Below are 20828 nucleotides of genomic sequence, written 5' to 3' on the forward strand. Positions count from 1 at the left end.
TGTGAGAGAGAGAGAGAGAGAGAGAGGTTGTAGCTCCTTATGGCCTTCCATTTTCCCATTAAAAAAAGAACAATTGATGGAGGGAGATAGAGAGGGTGATCGGGGCATTGAATGCCAACATGCATGTGTGTGTGTGTGTGTGTGTGTGTGTGTGTGTGTGTGTGTGTGTGTGTGTGTGTGTGTGTGAGAGAGAGAGAGAGAGAGAGAGAGAGAGAGAGAGAATATTGGTAGCTCCATATGGGCTTGATTTTTCCCCTAGGGAGGGAAAGATTGATGGAAGGAGACAAAGAGGGTAATTGAGGGGTTGTGCGCGAGCACGTGTGTATGTGTGTGTTTAAGTATGAAAAATCCCCTCATAATTGAACCATACTTAGACAATTGAGTTAGATAATATATTAAATAACAATATTTTAAAACAAGATGTCATAAATCATTTCATATACACCATTACAAAATTCTGTATCTAATGGATAATACAATCATTTAGATCAAAAATTTGATCTTTGATCACTACAATATAGTATCTGTATCATATGTGCCCATCCTTTGGGATGAGCTTCCACTACATCTACATGTAGAAGGATCCAACTGGTACATTTTTTGGTACATTGAACGATCTTCCGTTACTGCTGCAGTTTTTGTTGTACTCCCAAGGAAAGAATCTCTTACCTGTCTCCATCCAAGAAACACAAGCCTGTCAGAACTGGCATTACTTGGGAAGACAGGTGTCAACGACTCCCTCCACTTGTTATTGGTGTCAAAAATTACAACAAAATCTAACATCATAACATAGATCAAATATTAAGTTTAAAGAATGAGCCATTTATTTACGATAATGTTTACATCATTTGATTTCAAAAAAAATTGGACAACATCTCCTTTGTAATTTGAATCAATTTTCAAAAGTCCAGTCTACAGCCATCTCATCCGAGACCCTCACGTGAGGATTAAGGCTCTTTTATCCATCATTGGACTGGTACATTTGTGTGTGTGTGTGTGTGTGTGTGTGTGTGTGTGTGTGTGAGTGAGAGAGAGAGAGAGAGAGAGAGAGAGAGAAGTTTTACTATCATAGGAGCACACTAAGAGATCTCAAATTTCTAACCTGACAAGTCTTTAATTTAAGAATTTCTTTTTAAGAGGAAATTTTGATAACCAATCCACCAGAATCAATGTTTATTATAGTTTCCTCTTTTTGGCCTGCAGAAGGGCATAGGGTTTTAGTGGCAAGTTTGTTGCAAACTGTAGGCTGTCCGATGGTTTGCTAGATGGCTGCCATGTGTAGCAAGCCTTTAGGGTTGTTTTATCAGGGGTCATTTGACCCATGTGGAATCCCTTTTCATGATGCTCCTGGCAAGCCTCGGTCCTTTCTGCTCTGCTCCTGCCAGAGGATGTCGCGAGTGCAATGGGTGCTGTCCTTGTGAGAAGACCGCTGCACAGCAGGTATTGTCCTACCACAGGACGTAGTTGTTGCATACGTAGCTTTTTGTTTAATGGCGGGCGGTTTTCAAGGCTCTGGAAGGTGATTGCATTGAAGGGGGTTGCTCTGCAGGCTCAGGCGGCGAGGACGTGGCAGCGAAAGATTTTCCATGCGTTGTTCTACTCGTTTAATGCCGCAGGCGGGCTTCTCAAGGTCTTTGAAGGTGATCGTGCAGCCTGAGATTATGGGGACTGCTCGTGTTGGTCTTTGTGGTTCAGTACACGTGCTGAATGGAGCACAGGACAATGAGGAGATGTAATTTGCATGTGGTTGTTGTAGCCTATATGACAAGCCAGAAAGCGCAAAAAAATGCTTTGTAATATGTTCTTGCTTCGAGTGTTATCATTATACTGTCATGGCAGCAAGTCTGAGAATTTGTTTTGATGTGTGAGCTTTTGAGCTACATTATCCAGTGCAAGATTCTCTGTTTGTCCTGCTTTGTACAATATTTTGAGCTACATTACCTAGTGGAAGATTCTCTCTCTGTTTTGCTTTTGCACATGTGTCCTCAAGTCTCAGTTCTTGCTTCGGGTGTTATCATTATACTGTGTCATGGCAGCAAGTCTATGAATTTGTTTTGATGTATGAGCTTTTGAGCTACATTATTTAGTGCAAGATTCTCTGTTCATCTTTGAGCTTTTACCTATCTGTTACTATTCAATTTGTATCTGCTTATGTGCTGTAATCGTAAATTTAAATCAGTCGAGCATTTGAAAGTGCTTTGTGGATTGGTTTGAGAGTTTCTTTCTTGCTTCTCAAAGTACTTGGAATAACATTTCTTTGCAAATCATCTTCACCATGGCATCTGATGATGGCGTTGTCGGTGGCGGTGAAGGGAGTGCAAGCAGTGCCTCACCCAACGATGGTGAGAGCACGGACTTCTCTGGAGGTTTGATTTTTTGACTTGTGCGCTGCTCTTGTGTTGTGTTGTCGGTCATGGTTTGTCCGTGCTTGCGAGCGTTGCAGTTCAAAAAGTTTGTTGCACTGGTCTTGTTCTCCTGATCCTACTGCTTGCTTTTTTTTGCGCTTGCAAGTGATGCGCTCGTGATGGTGGTCACATGTCTGGTTCCAGAAAAGCGCAACAGTAGGGCTGCGGGTGCATGGGTCCTTGCTGGCATTATTGGCAGGTCACGCTACAAGGGGCTGGACCCTCATCGCTCCAGTGTGGGATTGGCATCAGGCCGTGAGCTGCCCTGCGTGGAGCCCCAAGCAGCCATCAGGGAGTTGCTCATCTAGGAGCCGAGAGCAGGATGAGCTTTATTCAATTGTGTGCCTTAGCGCCCGCATACGCGTTCTGACCATCTATTCCAGATGCCTGCAGTGGGTTCTGGTACTGTGCCATTGCACCGAGGTTAGGGGCTGTTTTGCTCAATCGCCTGAACTGTGCAGGGCCAGGGTGATTAAATCGCAATGACTTTGTGCACATAGGTAGCAGCCCTTTTTGACTGAGGGCTTGTCTCCTTCTTTTGCAATGTAATCTGGTTGTGGAGCTGTGTCGAGCTAGACATTTGCTGGATGTGTTTGGCTTACGCTTTGAGGCTCGGAGTTGGGTCCAAGGTTCAAGGGATTCTGGATCCCTCTCTCTATTTTGGTACTTGGCTGTCGTTTAGGTGTTGTCGGCTACTGTAGACCCGGGCATATTGTTGCTCTCGGGTTCGAGAAGCTCTCGTGTGTTGATCATTGTTGGAGTGTTGTGGCTTCCCCGTTGTATTAGACCAGGGGCGGTAATCTGTCTTCACCTTAAGTAAGCTCTGCTCAATCGCATCGAGTACCTCGCTCGGGGGCTTCTTATCAAGAAACTTAGGTGTTCCTAATCGGCATTCATGACTTCGATGGCTGGTGCGTTCAACGTTGCTCCTCGTGAGCATAAGGCCGCAATACAATAGCACGAACATCACAGCAAATCTGGGCTTGACCTCCCAAGACGCTCATTTACTATCATGTTTGAAACGAAACTTGGCTTGCACCATGTTACCTCCTTGCATTTTGTCTGCCTCTCCAGCTCAGGCTCCACTCGCTCGTGCCATCTTGACCGTCGACCAAATCGTCCACTGTAGTGCAGGACGGCTCAGGTAAAGGAATAGCCAGCCCTTTGCTTGCATCATGTCTGGTCAGTCAAGCCATCTCTAAGGGCTCAATGTCCTTAAAAAAATTTCAGTCGAAACTTTGCTCCATGCTTGTCATTGAATGGATAGTTCTCTCGTGTATCGAGTGAGTACAATGATTTTTGTGTACGAAGTGAGTACAATGATTATGACCAGGACACCAATTCTTACTAATGGCTGCTCATCTGCCCAAACTTTCTCGACAACATGCTTGGCCGTTCACTGGTTCACAGACCGCCTCAGTCGAGGGGAGTTTAACTCCTCCAACCGCACCATACCTGATCTACCGAACTAGGTTTGGAAAGCCCAACTCTTGATGGCCAGGATTTGTGAATACTTGACGAACGGACACCTCATCTCGAGTGCCAAATCCGGAACCTGGTGGTACTTTATCGAAGTGGAATTGCACACGCCATAATCTGCCCCTGCCTGCCAAGGCGCATGTCTGTTGAGAACAACCCGAAAGGTGCTGCCTCTTGTTTCTTTAACTCTGTATACACCCCACTCGACGACGCCCTGCCTTTGCCTATGATAGCACTAGCATCACGCACATGCAACGGCTGTCTCGTATCTCATAGGCGCAATCTTTTTATGTTGTGGTTATTTCTTTCCTGAGCTACCTCTACTTCCAACAACTCACAAAGCGCAGTAAGCCCAGCCTTGGGCATCAGTCCTTCATTAGATTTTGGCTTATGCATGTCTATGTATGCTCACATTTGCCCATTGGCTGAGGGAAGTGAATCAATAGACTCGACGTGGCGCTCTTTACGATCATCCTCGCTTGAGTGGCTCACAATCTTGCTACCTAGTTCGGAGGCCTCCATATACATTGCCTCTCGTGCAGAAGCTCATGATGTTATGCATTGTATGCAAAACATCGAGAGACTTCGTTTTCGTGCATGAGAAAATTTCTAAATCTTCTTGTGTATGTAACCTGGCGACGGCTTTGAAACGTGACATTTTCCAAGATTAAATAACTTGTTTGCTTGCTCATCCAAAAAGAAATCATATTTGGCGCAAGCTTGTTCGCATCCTTTCAAGAAGTTCGTTCCCGTGCCTCGTTCTTGCTTTCCTTTTACAAGTGTGCTGCTCCCAGGATGTTTTTTGCGCCCTCTTTGCTTTGCTCAACTAGTCAATTCTATGGTTAATTGGATGCTTCCTTTTCTTTTCCTCTTGTAGAGATGCGTAGGTTCGTTGAGTCTCCTCCATGCCCTGCAGGGAAACGTTCATCGCACATGGTAGTGTCGAGCTCTGCTGGGTCGCCGCCAAATTCGGGCTTCGAGGAAATTGTAGCTGGGAAGAGGTGTAGGCGTGCCTTGCTTCAAGGAAGCCCTGCCAGCGATCCCGTTGGCAGTGCAGGTATGGCCGGTGTGCACAAACATTCTTTCTGGTCGAATAGTCTTGACGTGTCTACGTTGTTCTTCGCCACAGCGCATTCTTGATTGTCGAGTTGCGTTAAGATGGTGCTTTTTTTCTTTTTTGCAGGCAAAGGATACTCTCCACCAGGGAAGGAGTGCGCACATGCACCATCTTCGTCTCAACAAGAACTTCCTTGGCCAGCTCATGAATTGGGCAAAGCTGCAGCCTCATTTTCTGAAGTTGGCCAATCTTTAGCCGCTCAGAATGTCGTGCACACCGGCAAGTTGCTGGACAAAGGGAAAAACTTGTTAGTCAAGGAAACCTTGCCGCTATTCAAGATTAGTGATATAGATGAGGATAGTAAAGCTTTCTCCACAGAGGGGAAAATATTGAATTGGTATGGCACATATCTTTCTATCTCCCCTGGGCAAAAGAAAAATGCACGTTACTTCAAGTTCGATATCGTCGATGCCGATTGCATTGACACGATCACGGTCGTCCTTATGGATCCCTTCATTGAGACCTACACCAAGGAGCTCAAGATCGGCTTGTTCATAAGGATTGACCGTCCCCTTGTGAGGCCTAAAAGCCATAATGATGCTGGGTCATCTTTGTTCTCCTTGCATGTCGGTGCGTCGACAACCATTCGACCTTGTGACCCATTCCCTGTTGCTTTAGCTTTCTATCCTGAGACCAAGATAAGCACATTTCTTTCTGACGCTACAATTTCTGAGACTACTAGCCCACGTCCGCCCTTGGCGACACTGGCGTTCGTTGTCTTGCAAAGCCGTAATTTCCATCAAAGAATTGGCGCTACATTTGGGGATTTGGTTGTTGTTGATGGCTTGACCCCAGACGACAAAGCAATTGTACGTATCAGAAGCATTGGCTTCAGCATTTCTTTCTTTCGATATTGACAGACCTTTTGCCATATGTAGGTAAGCTTTGTCAACTCTCGAAAGTATGACTATGATCGAGTCATGGCCCAGATGGCTAGGGAGGACATTGTTATGTTTGTGGCTAGGAATATTGGCCTCTTTGTTGGCAAGGTGCGCACATTGTCTGTTCTGGACGTCACAACTTTGGCCCCCGTGCGAGGATCACGCTTGAAGGAAGAGTTGACCACAGCATTTCATAGACAGTGTGAGATTCTCGGCTACAATAGAGAGGTGACTTTGCATGGTTTGCACTCAACCGCATAAAGACATCTTTAGTGGTCTTCACACATTTGTTTCTTTTGTAGGTTGTGGGGACTTTGCGCTTTGTGAACTTCAATAGAGCTCTCTTGCATTCCCAGTGCTCAGTTTGTGACTCTCCGAAGGTGAAGAAGGTTGAAGGCCGACTGTCTTGTTCTCTTTGCGATAAAGATCACGTCATCAACACGACTCTCAGGTTGGAGGCACAGATCCGAAGCAGTGTTGACAGACGTGTTGTGGCGGTTCAAGTGTGAGAGTCTATGGTGGATCGTCTTCTGGGCTTGCCAACGAGCTTCAAGAAGGTATACATGGAGAGCATTCCAGAGGCGAGGGATATTTTATCGACATCTGTTGTCGAGGGTGTGTTCAAAATTGGCACAAATGGGTGTATGATATCTTTCACTCCTCTGTTGGAAACCTAGATACTTTGAGAGCATCGATTTCCATAGCTTTTGGCCTTTCACTACGAATAACTATGCTTCCTTATCTAGACCCCTCTACAATTAATGAACTAAATTTTGGCTTGTCCATTGTACATCGCGTTTCATAAGAAAATCGTATCTTGCTTTTGAGCCTTGTTGCCGTGGTGTCTCTCCATAACTCGCTCTCTATTCTTCCTTCCTCTCCATCTTTTCAACCTTCCAAAGCACAAACTCTCTCTCTCTCTCTCTCTCTCTCTCTCTCTCTCTCTCTCTCTCTCTCTCTCTCTCTCTCTCTCTCTCTCTCTCTAACACACGCACGCAAACGAACACACAAGGTGACTAAATATTTACAATCTTTGCGTGTCTTTCCAATGGCTCGCTTGACCGAGCACAATGCCGATACTGTTTTTGCGGTACAATTTCCGAACAATTCAGACATCTTCCTCGCGCTACACCATCTCCGTAACTCAACAGGCACACCGCATGACCTTAGATCGAATTTGCTCAATGACTTGTTTGAGAGCTTCTTGCTTGAAAGACATGCTGTCTCGGGTGCTTGTCTCTTCTTCCGTACTGATGGGTCCACTAGCACAATGACGGTCACAAAATTCTCATCTTTGTATTCAACATGCGCCAACTCACTTTCTCTTAGCCTCGACGTGTTAACGGCCTTCGCTCACTTTACGACTTGTAGATTAAAACTGTATTTGAAAAGAAATGGAAGCGTGAGAACAATCATCTTGGGGATGGCATCGAAACCATTTCTTGTAAAGGGAATTCTGCTTTTCGAAACAAGCAATGGCATCACATACCTTCCCACATTCACAACGAGCTCAAGCCGTGCACGTGTTGGATGGAAAGAAGATGAGGTGGCCACTTTGCATAGGCTATGCTTGTTACATGAGGATTTGCCTGATGTTGAGGTGGTCCGCATGTTCCAAGCCAAGCACACACACACGTTGCACACAACCCAGGCCGTCAAATGCAAGCTCTCACGCCTGAAGAACGAGAGGGTCCTAGTGATTGGTGCTCAAATACGACGCACCCATGCCAGCTTGAGTAATCCGATTAAGAAATACAACAAAAGCATCAAGGACAAGCCCATTACACCCTGCGAAAAATGTGGACGCTTGCTATTCCGCCTCCAGCTAACACGTCAGCTTCTTCCTCCAGTTGCGGAATCCACTTCAAGTAAGCGAAGACGCTATGGAGATGTGTATGTCTGTAGCCAATGCAAGAAACACTCGACAAGCAATAGCAATCATCTGTGGAGCTTGCAAGAGATAGGGCTCAATCCAGCGCTTCCCTTTGTGTCAGATCTAAACGCCGTAGAGGCATGCTTGGTCTCCATTCGTATCCCCTTCGCCAAGATACGTGAACTGACATACGAAGGTTAGTATGGGCTTAGAGGTAGTGTTGTCAATGTGCTTGCCAACTTGGAGAAGAGCCAGGCTGTCCTGCCTCGCTTCATTGAGAATGAGGCTTCTGTCCTTGTGGGCATCAAACGCAAGCTCGAATACGATAGATGTTACCTAAGCGGTGTTGTGCGACCCATGCTCACAATGCGTGCAACCATTACACTATTGTCCACACCACTCTACACGAGAGAAGGTGTCACGATCAATGACAAGTGGCTTGCACACCTTTCTAGTCTAAGTATGCCTCCTACGAATACCGCCAATGCCAATGCGCATGATGTTGAGCTTGAGGATGAACAGACTGATGTCATGCTTCACGGCGTCACCAGTGCGGCAGAGGTTGTCGATTACAGTGGCAAGATTCTTCATGTTGCACCTTGCGAAGGCAATTCACCATTGAGCATCTTCACGGATGAGTATTGCGAAGAGTTGAGCTTTCCAACTCTTTTCTTCGGGTCCCCTAGAAGATATAGAGAGGCTGCAAGCAAAGATTATCAAACGATTGCAAAGTGGGAGCTCCTGAACGTTGACAGAAGATTCGTCCTGGACATCGAAAATTTATTTTTCAAGTCTATCAAAATCATGTCACAACAAGTTGCTTCCTCTGTTTGGGTGCGAATGCGCAAGGGAAAGCTAGCAGGTACAACTCTGACTGCAAGGCAAGTTGTACAAGACACAAACATAGAGAGCCTTCTCAACTCAAGATTAAGCTTCAGAGACTTCGAGGCACTACGCACATCCCCCAACTACAAGGAAAAGATGAAAAAAAATGTCTTTGCAATGATCCGACAACTTGGACCGCCCACATTTTTTGTCACTTTCTCCTCCGCAGAGCGAAGATGGAAAGAGCTTCTTGCTGCACTAGAGAAGTTAGTCCCGCTGACCCAAGAGCCTGAGGAGAGTCTAAGCTCATATCAACGTCGCCTCATTCGTGCCGACCCCATAACAACTGCTCGTTTCTACGTCAACAGGTTCAACGCAATGAAACGGTTATTGCGGACTGATTCCTCTATATGTGGAAAAATACGAGATTTCTTTTTCATCACGGAGTTCCAAAGTCGTGGTAGCCAACATGATCATGGTTTGTTGTGGCTAGAAAATTCTCCATCACTCACAACGCACTCAGATCAAGATATTGTAATGTTTATGGATACCCACATTAGCACAGATGGATCCATCTTGCCCAATGACCTTTCTGAAGCTTACAAGCACAAGCACCATAAGACTTGCCAAAAGAAGAGCAAAAGTTGCCGTTTTGGATTTCCATGTTTTCCCATGCCATTCACAACTATTATCCGGCAAGGAATACTTGAGGCGAACATAGCTAGACAAGGTAAGGTTTACTTGCAACAAGTTGGAAGACAACTCAGCCAAATTGATTTACAAAATGCGCCCACATTCGAAGAATGGCTAGAACAAGCACAACTCTCCATGGAACAGTACTTGCTTGCCTTGCAAGCAACTATCTCGGGACCCACTATTTTCCTCAAGCGCAAACCAATCGATATATTCACGAACAACTTTAATAAGTCAATAGCTTCTCTTTGGAATGCAAACACAAATATACAATTCGTGCTAAACACACATGGAGCTGCGAGCTACTACACCTCATACATGACAAAGATGTACAACACATTAATAGGAGCAATCAAGGCACAGCTTGATCATTGTGTCGCAAACAATGCAACAACATTGGAGAGACTATGAAAAGTTGGTAGCACAATCCTTAACACACAGAAAATTAGTTCACAACAAGCTGCTTACATATGTCTCTCGCTTCCGTTGCATAGCTCCTCTAGAGAATTCTTATACATAAATACTAATCCACCTGAAGAACAAGCTCTCGTTCTCAAAAAAAAGAACTCCTTGCAAAAAATGCACCCCCGACACAACAAATATCTGCCTCCATCATCGACAAATACGCCTCCAGACCACACTCATTCTTTCCCATGTGCTTGGCCCAGTTCGCTTCCACAACCAAAAATCCCTCCAAGACTGACACGTTGCTGCGAAGGACACGCATCATACGGTACGTTAGATACAATAAAGCCAAAGACCCTGACAACCACTACAGAGAACAATGCCTTCTCTTCCTGCCATGGACAAGGAATGAGAATGAACACCTCCTCGAAGGTTCGTCTTGGATCGATGTCTACACTTCGAACATTGACACAGTGAAAAACAATGAATCACAGTTCGTTGTCGAAACAGCTCCACTGGACAGGCTCGCCACAGCCATCGCAACCTCACGCAGCACGAGAAGTGTAAGCTCCTTGAGCGATTTCGACAATGCCAACGTGATCATCAACACCCCGTCAAAGCAACCGGCGAAGAAACCATTTGCTTTACATTTTTCCAAACATATTGGCATGACCAATGAGGATTTCCACGCATCAATAAAGAAGCTAAACCCACAACAGCGACTCATCCTCGATGACGTCATTCTCAAAAAACGCATAGCACCATCAGAAAAGATACATCTCTTCCTCACAGGTGGAGCAGGCACTTGGAAAAACATTCACGTTGCTCTTGCTAGTCGAAGCCCTCATTCGTTTCTACACACATAAGTCAGGCCACAATCCTGACTTTCCTAAGGCACTCTCCTAATGGCATATACAGGCAAGGCAGCATTCAACATTGGTGGCACGACTATACACTCAGCTTTACATTTGCCTTTGATAACTACGACACACACAAGTCTCGGAGCAGAAAAGCTAGATGCATTGTCCTTACTTTATCAAGATTTGGAGCTTGTAGTGTTTGATGAAGTCTCCTTGATAGGATCAAGTGTCTTCTCATTGGCTGACTCACGTCTTCGTGCCATCAAGAGAAAACACGACTAGCCTTTTGGTGGCCTTGATGTCATACTTTGTAGTGACCTCTGCCAAGCTAGCCCAGTCAAAGACTCCTGGATATTCACAAGCAAGCAACCTCTTCTAGAGGCGGTTGCACCTTCGTACTGGCATGAATTCCCTAAGTGCTACGAGCTAACGACGACAATGAGACAAAATTTTCAAATTGGTAAGAACTACTTCAACACCCTCACATGCAAGCAATTCCCAGTTCAGCCTGCCGCAGCCCGCACAATTCACCGATCACAAAGGCTTACACTCAACACACTAGCTTTCAACCCCAAAGGAATTAGGTCTCACGGCCTCGCATACACTGGTCTCACACGAATTTGTGACACTGCAAATCTATATTTGATAGAGAGCTTGCTACCTTGCAACATTCACACCGATGCATCTGTCCTTAAAGAACTCCACAGGTTGCGAACAGAAGCAGCTTATTCCCCCATCTAGAAGCAGCTGCATCTCCACCAAGATACACATTACATTGTGCAATCACTAAACGTCGTCTCCCTTGGAAAGCATGCAAACGATATCATCCACGACAAAAGCCTAATGGCCTCCGACATCCTCTGCCTACAAGAGACTCGACAACATACAACAACCATTCCAGGCTTCTGTAGCATATCCTCAACACAACTACACGGCATCTCCATTCTCCATAAAAACAACCTAATACCTACAAAAATACGCATCTGCATAAATCAAACACTTGAAACGATCCATGCAACTTTCCACTGCACCAACAAGTGCCTAGCGACAGTCATTTCACTCTACAGGGCACCGACATCATCGCTCCCACGCTTCCTACATAGCATCTCCAATCTTCTTAACTCAACCCGCACCATGCGACCACTAATCATAATGGGAGATTTCAACATTGACGCACTTCAGGAAACCAGCACATATAGAACCCTTTCCAACCTCGTTCTCCAACACGGTCTCCACCAATTGATACACCATCCAACCACAATACACAACTCTATACTAGACCACGTATGGGTTAGCAATGACCTACCACAAACCACATCTGGCACTAACTATAACTACTGGTCCGACCACTCCACCACATACCTCCTCATCGCCAAAAACTAACCTTCCCTTGCTTTCTGCAGGCCATTGTGAGTCCTCGCCTTGTTATACACTGAGAGAGATCTCAAAGATCTACTTGACAAGTCTCCACCTCAAAACTCATGTGTGTGTGTGTGTGTGTGTGTGTGTGTGTGTGTGTGTGTGAAAGAGAGAGAGAGAGAGAGAGAGAGAGAAGAGAGGGGGGATAAGAAGAGAATTTTTATCGATGCGAATAAATATCAAAGATCTACTTGACAAATGTTGATCTCAAGATCTAATGTGTGTGTGTGAGAGAGAGAGAGAGAGAGAGAGAGAGAGAGAGAGAGAGAGAGAGAATTGTCATATTCTTGGAGTGATCCACTCTTTCCACTTGTGTGCATACAAACCCTTATCCACACCTATAGATATGTGTGTGTGTGTGTGTGACCCAACGACCATGCTTTTCTTGGTTGTAGCAACATGCAAGTCACACGCTAGTATAAAACAATTAGTTCATCTAAATTTAGAATGTCTTATGTTGCATATATACTAAATCTATGACTCCATTACTTAAGATGATACTATTGAAGCTACATTTGGTTATTTATATTATATCCCAATAAAATGCGCATATTGAAATTCTTATTTTTTATTTATCAAAGATTAGTCTTAAAATAAAGTTCACTTTTGGATTTGTTCATTTACCTCGCTTATTTGTATAGAAATACCTCATATGAACACAATTGGGGAATGCATATGCACACTTTCATTACTTTTTCATTATGCAATATAATCTATACTATATATAATTGAGCTTAAAATTTTCAAAGAAAGAGAGGGTATCCATGTGTCACTCTCTCTTCATTTTAAGAACTTACTTTAAGAAACATTTGATTTGAAATGTAAAAGTGAACGGTAAGTCAAAATCATTTTGTTTGAAATGTAAAAGTGAAAGGTAAGTAGCAAGTACACTAATGGTAGAAAATGAAAAGACTTAGTTTTGATTTCTTCTATCAAAAGGTCACAATACTTAGTACTATATATATTTTTATATTTTTTAAAGTCTTTAGCAAAGCCATGGAGTTTCACTCCGGCCTTCAATTTTGATTACTTTTGTTTTTGTAAAGGCTGGCTCTATTTCGTAGCTTGGGAAAATAACGAGCAATGAGTTGTGCACACGTCGATAAGTTGGTCAGCCTCGAATGTGCGTGTGCGTGTGCGTGTGTGTGTATGTGTGTGTGTGTGTGTGTGTGTGAGAGAGAGAGAGAGAGAGAGAGAGAGAGATGCGGCACATCGCACGTCTGAGAGAGAGAGATTAGGTTTCATTTTCTACGGCACTATCGTGTGTGTCGCAGGTTTGAGAGAGAGAGAGAGAGAGAGAGAGAGAGAGAGAGAGAGAGAGAGAGAGAGATGTCTTCATTATTTGTTGTAGCTTTGTGTGTGTGTGTGTGTGTGAGAGAGAGAGAGAGAGAGAGAGAGAGAGAGAGAGAGAGAGAGGGCCAATCCCATTTAGTCCTGCTGAGGAGTGTGTATGTCTATTTCTATTCGAAAGAGAGAGAGAGAGTGCCATTGATCGGCCTTGGCGCTTGACAGAGAATGCTCCCCCCCCCCCCCCCCCCCCCCTCCCCTTCCTCTTAAACTTGATCATGAACACAACCCGCCATTTACTTCATGTCTAGCTTCTCAAATGTTGCTGCAATAGGCCTCATATAGTCTCCTTTATCAACACCCCTGGTTGCCAACAGCTGATCCACCACGAGCCGCACACCCTTATACAACCTCAATCCTCTGCTGGTCGGGACGCCAAGACTCTGGATCCAATACATGTCCCACTCGCCACAAGCGCTTGCTGAGCCACCTACTCCAAAAACGTTGCCTGTCTGCCACCTTGATCTCGACGAGCTCCATTTTTTCCTAGCTGCGACCTTCCACACCACAGAGAGAGAGAGAGAGAGAGAGAGAGAGAGAGAGAGAGAGAGAGAGAGAGAGAGAGAGAGAGAGAGAGAGAGAGAATGAGTCCCACATTCGTCTCCACACTTTCTTCGTCTTTTTTCGGCCAGTTAGTGGATGGTACAATGTTGCTTTCCCAAGTTTTCACATCCCAAACTCCTGACATAGAAGAAAAAAGGGGTTCTGCAAAGGGGACAAGTGGCATTGCTTGCCGCAACAGTGCTCACGGCAATGGTCGTGCAAGGCGGGTCTTCCATTCAATGTTTGGGAAAAATGTGTCTCAGCTTAATATCATGCCATTTTCAATTTCAAAAATGCCGGTTGAGGGCAAGGGGAAAAGGAGAAATCCCACCCCAAAATAGAGAAAAATAGTGTAAAAACCTGCAAAATAAACCTAATTTTCTAAATTTTCTCTTGGAAAATTAAAGGAAAGCAATTTTCTACATTTGAAGAAAATGATTTTTCCAGAACACTGATGTGATTGCATTAGAGGATGATCATTGCCAGTCGAGGGTATTGGCCTTGGTCTTGGAGTTAGCAATCGTTTGCTCATTTGGATCCTCCTTGGTGTTACATACCTAATGTGGCCTCCCCCTAGAAATGATGACTCCAGTCTCTTATTGTAGGGCTACCTCCGTGCACATGCCTCCATTATAGGACTGCCTCCATGTCATTTTGCTTACATTTAGTACCTGGTCACTTTGGAATGGCTAAATAGCCTTCCATCTTTGTTTGCAAGTCAAGAAAACTAGTGGCTTTTCGAAAATAAATGCTTGATTTGATTGAGTGATGAGACAGATCTTGAGCAAGGCCTCAAAAGTCAACCATCTGAAAGGCTATGCCTGTTTCGAGGCTCTTAACCACCACAATTAGATAGGTAGAGAGAAAAGAGTCGGCTCGTGACTGAGCAGAAAGTAGGCTCGCTGGTACACACGACTAGGCTCTTCGCCTCTCACATGCTTGCTTCATTTTAATACTACAAACTACACACACACACACACACACACACACACACACACACACAGATGTTTTTCTTCCTACTAACGTGGTTTGAGACCCGTTAATCTTGAGACCGACTAATCTCGACTCTCAGCTATTAAGTTTAGGCAAACCTTATCCAATCCAAACATTGTTAGCAACAAGTCGTATGTTGCATAGCAAGTTAGAAGAGAGAGAGAGAGGGGGGGGGGGGGGGGGGGGGGGGGGGAGAGGAAGAAGATCACAACAGACCTAAAAATATTAGCCGATGAACGTTGATTCTTGAACTCAAGGGCTTGTATGCTCACATACTTATACAAGGAGAGGGGGACATAGTGACCTCAAAGGTTAATGCGAGCGAGAGAGAGAGAGAGAGAGAGAGAGAGAGAGAGAGAGAGAGAGAGAGAGAGAGAGAGATCATCCTTAAAGGTGAGATTGACCTATGGGACCGAGTACAACATGGAACATGCTCGAAGACTATGGATATAAGGGTGGCCACTGACAAGTTGAATCCATGAGGTGGCTAGGAGAGAAAGGTATGTAGGCCATGGTATGGGCTAAAATGTGGGTAGAGCAAGTTTGATGTGATCAAAAGCTGAGCACTCATGTAGGGTATGATGATCGCACTCTCAAATTGTTAAGGGATATAATTCGCATACAAAAAGATACTCTCCTCCATGTAGTGCCTCAATGCTCTGTCTCACATTTAAGGGAGTGGAAGTTAAGCCAATTGGCTGCTATGGTATAAAATATGGGTAAGAGCAACCATGTGAATAGTTGAATACAGTCTGCTCTCTCAAAGAAGAACAGGCATGTGTGTATGTTTTTTTTTTTTGTGTGTGTGTGTGTGTTTTGCAGCACGTCCTTTCTTTTAGCATGATGCCCAAAACTCTTGCAAAGAGAAATGATCGAGTGAAATTTTTTTACTTTCATTGCACTCACATTTTAAGGTGCCAATGGTGCCCAAATGTACATGAAAAACAATATGCGACTTATATCACTAACATGCTTATGGTCAATTGCAAGAGACCTCAACATCCATGTGACGAGTCTTGGTAGATGCAAGTGTACATGCTTGCTAGATTGAGTGAAATCCAACCTGTAAATTTTGAAATTTACCCACATATAGAGACAAAGTTGTTATAGCTATGAAATCACCCCCAGGTCACACACCCATCATGAATACTGCCTTTGAGAAGCAAACAACACACTACTCACCAAATCAATTGTGCATACCAATGGCCAAGTTTCTTCTACTACTATGTGGTGTAATATTGGTATGTTGGGTCATGGTTGGTACATGCATCCTAAGTGCCAACAAATAGCAGTTGATGACTTACTTGACTCTGATGCCCCAAATGCAAGACCAAAACTACACGAGAGAAGCATGGTGTAATGGAATTTGCCTATTCAATTTGAGAGTAGCGGAATTTAATGAGAATGCTTTCAAGAAATGATCTTGTGAGCATAGCGGGTAGACATAATTGAAGATAGCAACATAATCATAGCAATTAGTTAACTTGGCATAGACAATACTTTTGCAAGAGAGAGAATTTAGAGAACATGACAACAGTTGAGGACCGGATTTATGTGGAGCCGGTCCCCCCTCCAATAGGCATTTGTATTATGATTTCTCCCATAAAGAGAGACTTGTTACAATACATTCTTTGTGTTCCTTGTGACCTAGGTGAAGCAATGAAGATGGAAAGCTTCATGCATCACCATCATAGCATAACCTAAACTTGAAGAAAGCTTTAACTATACCAAGCCTCAGTCCCAAGACCTCAAACACCTTCGAAGGTGGAGAGAGCTAGCAGGGAATGAGGGTAGGGAAGAGGAAGAAGAAACATTTCATACGAGAAAGAGCTAGTTCCTCACTTATCATAACTCTTGAGCTAGCATACATAATAGCATAGTAATGAAGAAGAAGGAGATGACAAGCTCAAGCATTCAAGCATGGCTCTTGGTTGGATTTGCACTCCATAGCAAAGAGTGTTGGTGTAGGCTCTCAACCTCTACTTGCTTGGAGAGGGAGCTCTTGCACTTTGCATAGCACACAATGAGAGTGTTTGTGAGTGTGTGTGGGTGAGTATACCCCCTAAGCACCCCCCTAGCTTGCTTGGGTCGACCCCCCCCTTGTAGCTCATGCTTGAAGCTCATTGGACCCCTCCAGGCCTAACCAATCATAAGCAGGAGCCATTACAAGCAACAGGGGTAGCCTTGGGACAAGTGTCTCCCTTTCCCCTTTGAGAGAGAGGACTTGATAAATGCAAAATCAATTAATTAAATATCCTAAATTATCATTGGGCCCCTTGGGTGGCCAACCAATAGGCTTCAGACACACCATGAGGGCAACATGAGGAGGAACTTGACAAGTGTCCTTGCTGCCTCTTCAAGCTGGGGCTTCCCTTGTGTGTGTGTGTGTGTTCTCTCTCATCCCCCCCCCTTGTAAGCTCGCCCCCCTCCTTGTAGGGATCTTTTTGACTTTAGGAGCTCAAGTACCTTAGTCATCAAGCATGACAAAGCACTTGGACTAGGGGGTATTCCCACAAGCATGTCAAGGCACCTCAAGCACCTTAATCAAGCGGCAAGTCAAGCACCTCAAGCATGGAGTAAGTCAAGCACCTCAAGCACCTCAAGCAACTTAATCAAGCACCTCAAGCAGGACAAACACCTCAAGCACGACAAGCACCTCAAGCACCTCGAGCTTGGGCCGGGTTCCCACCTCAAGCTCAGCCCTAGCTTACCTAAGGTCAAAGGACTTTTTCACACATTATTGGAGGTCTTCAATGAAGCTAACCCTAAGGTCTTATTCTCCATTGGTTAGCCTTGCTCTTGATAGACCATCTCCCATTTGGGCCCCTTTACTATTGGCCCCGTGTTGAGATAGATCTATAAGCACATATCTATATCTTAACACTTGTTCCCGTTTATTCTCCCACATTAAGTGATCAATTTAATATGAGAAAATAATTTGGGTTGGTTAGATATTAGATTTTATGACTTACCTCTCTCTTGAAATCATAGTCGTCCTCGACTATGAGGTAGAAGAGATAAAGGCTTAGTCATTAGTCAATCGTACTTAGCGGGTAGAGGATCCCTTTTTTACCCTACGACATCTTTCCAAGATGGATGACTAATCCATTTGGTGCTTGGGAGACATAGCTGCTGCAAGCATGTCTGCTCTTTAGTCCATTGATTCTCCCAAAGTAGTGTGACAAATTCTACTTGGTGTTTGAGAGACGTCGTCATCACAAACATGAGTCTAAGCATGCATACTAGTTAAATTTGTGCACAATTAAAAAGAGGACTAGTCATATAAGACAAAAAAATGAGTCATTTAAAAGAAATTTGTACATTTGCTTACTCTAATGTAGCATTGTAAGAATTGACAAGGTTCATACTATCCTTAAGTTGTACTCCTTGCATGTATTTAGCATCTTCAAAAGGATAATTTTTGAACTGAATAAGATACCATCGGATTATCTTACCATGTCATAGTACCTTGTCTTCATGCCGAAGCACAGCTTCGGGTTGTAGCACCTCTTCTTGGTCTTCGACTTCGGGAGGGTCTTCAATAATTGGTTCAATTGGTGGCTCTCCTTTGTAGGGCTTAAGTAGGCTTACATGAAAGGCATTGTGTATAAGCAAATGGTTGGGCAACTTGAGTTGATAAGCCGTCTCATTGATAGTCTTCAAGATTTGGAAAGGACCATAGTATCTTTTTGCTAGTTTAGCATAATACTTTTGATGGCCCGTAGGATTTTTGCCCGTCGTTTGCCTTAATCGAGCCTTAGGAAACTTGAGTAAGACCCAATCATTTTCTTTGAACATTAAGGCTCTTCTGTGCTTATCAGCAGCAGCTTTTTGCCTTTGTTGAGAGATGGCTATAGCCTCCCTAATCTTTTGAAAAGATTCTTGTAGGTCACAGCTATACTCATCGGCGGCGAAGATCTTCTCATGTACTTTCAGTAGCAAGGGACTTTTAGGTCTTCCCTCTATGATCTCGAAAGGTGCTTTCCCCGTAGAAGTATGTACAGTATTATTGTAGGCATACTCTACTAGCGGTAAATACTTTTCCCATTGTGAGCATTGATCTACTTCGGTAACATAAGTTTTGAGTAGATCGAGTATCGTAAGATTGGCTATCTCACTTTGGCCATCCGTTTGTGGGTGATAGGCCGAAGAGAAATTCAATCTTATTCCTAGATTTTCAAAGAGACCATTCCAGAAATTACTGGTCATTCTAGGATCTCTATCTGACACCAGGGTCCCATATCAATTGTGTGAGGGGGACGTCTTTAGCTTAATCGCAAATTCGTTGCCTCCTTAGAGAGAAACATAGAATGTTAAGACAAGACATCATGCAAAGGGAGCCCATTACTTAACTCATTCCCAATGGACCTCAAATTGACCTAATAATTCTTGACTCAACACACACACACATACACACAAATAGAGAGAAGGGGGGGTAGGGGGAGGGACAAACTTGCCATGATTAGGAGGACTATGTTGGAGCTTGGCATGACCAGCTAGAAGGAGATTTGTCCTTGGTCAATCCAAATGTGGAGAGTAACTACACTTTATTAGTTGTTCAATCTTACACTCGAAAAGGTAGACATAGTGTTGATCCAAAAGATAGACTTGTGCTTGGTTGGTGTGAATGTGGAGGGCACTTAGACCTTGTGTGTTGTGATACATTGTCATCTAGAAAGTAGTTATAGTGGTGGTTGATGCACAAGTGTATTAAAGAGCTATAAAAGCTCACATAGACATTTGCCCACATTTGCCCTCCCTATGAAGGGAAGGAGAACAATGGTTGCTTCAAGTGACGCACATGTGGCCGCGGCAACGCATGGGTCACATACTAGTTTTTTTTAAATGAGCTTAAATTACAAGATGCCTATGAGTTTGAAACTTTGAAAAATGCTTAGTTGATGGATGTTGGTCTATAGATACATTATGGACCTTTCGTTTTGCCCCATAACCTCATGAAAGAGGTCTTGAAAGATTATAATTTTTCTCTTTGTCAGTGTTTTCAAGATTTGGGTTTTTTTGTTATAAAAAAAACTCGTTTAAAAACTAAGTTATGAAGATTGATTTATTGTTGTAATATGATTTTTCCTATCCATAAACTTTGAAATTTATGAAAAATTTTATTTTGATGAAAAGTTATATTCAATTTATGAAAATTTTGTTGAAACTACACTAAATTTTTATGATTTTTTCATCTTAAAACTTATATCACCATAATCTTTATATGTACTTATCTTGGCAAATCAAAAATTTGGTTATGTTCTTACCTCATAAAGCATGAACATGATTTATAAATCTTGTTTTTAGCTTCACCAAATAATTTTGACAAGTTGTTGAAAAAACAGAACACTTTCGTACACTTGAGTGTCCAATTACAGAACTAATGTTAATCGCATTACCATACAAAACAAGCTTTCGATTTCGAAATAGTAAAACAAAAAAATAAAGAGGAAATTCCCAAAATACCCCTCAAATTTCAGAAATTCCCAAAATGCCCTTCAAATTTTCCAAAATTCCCAAAATACCCCTGGTTGTGAAACTAAATTTCTCGAAAAATAAATTTTTTTGTAGGTCTTCACAGGAAGAGTGATTGTCTATCGTACAAGATGCTAAAACTACAATTTGAGTTGGTTACGTAGGCTTTGGAGATGAATTGCTTCATTATTTTTAGACATAATTGCCTTTTTTGCGATGGTAACTGGTGACAAATTACATGTTGAGCACTCAAAAACGGATCTCAATTGTAAAAAACGAATGAAGATTAGAAAATCTTGAACATTCCAACCAAAATAGATACAAGGGTATTTTGGGAATTTTTGAAATTTGAGGGGTATTTTGGGAATTTCCTCAAATTAGAGGGGTATTTTGGTAATTTCCCCAAAAATAAACCCCCTCCTCATGCTTGCGCCGCGATCTCGCTCTCACATGTTCTCTCCGCCTAAACTTTTTGCTGCAGCTCGTTGACGGCCACTTGGCGCCCGATTTGGG

At 43.5% G+C, this 20828-nt stretch overlaps 3 pseudogenes; all 3 read left to right on the forward strand.

Moving 5' to 3' along the window:
- Nucleotides 1-1341: 1341 nt before the first annotated feature.
- On the forward strand, nucleotides 1342-2731 carry LOC147451944 (uncharacterized; annotated as a pseudogene).
- A 2086-nt stretch (nucleotides 2732-4817) lies between these two features.
- On the forward strand, nucleotides 4818-6559 carry LOC147451945 (uncharacterized; annotated as a pseudogene).
- Nucleotides 6560-7099: 540 nt separating this feature from the next.
- On the forward strand, nucleotides 7100-7956 carry LOC147451946 (uncharacterized; annotated as a pseudogene).
- Nucleotides 7957-20828: the final 12872 nt, after the last annotated feature.

This window comes from Adiantum capillus-veneris, chromosome 8, assembly GCF_014529385.1.
Source record: "Adiantum capillus-veneris isolate H3 chromosome 8, ASM1452938v2, whole genome shotgun sequence".
Classification (NCBI taxonomy): domain Eukaryota; kingdom Viridiplantae; phylum Streptophyta; class Polypodiopsida; order Polypodiales; family Pteridaceae; genus Adiantum; species Adiantum capillus-veneris.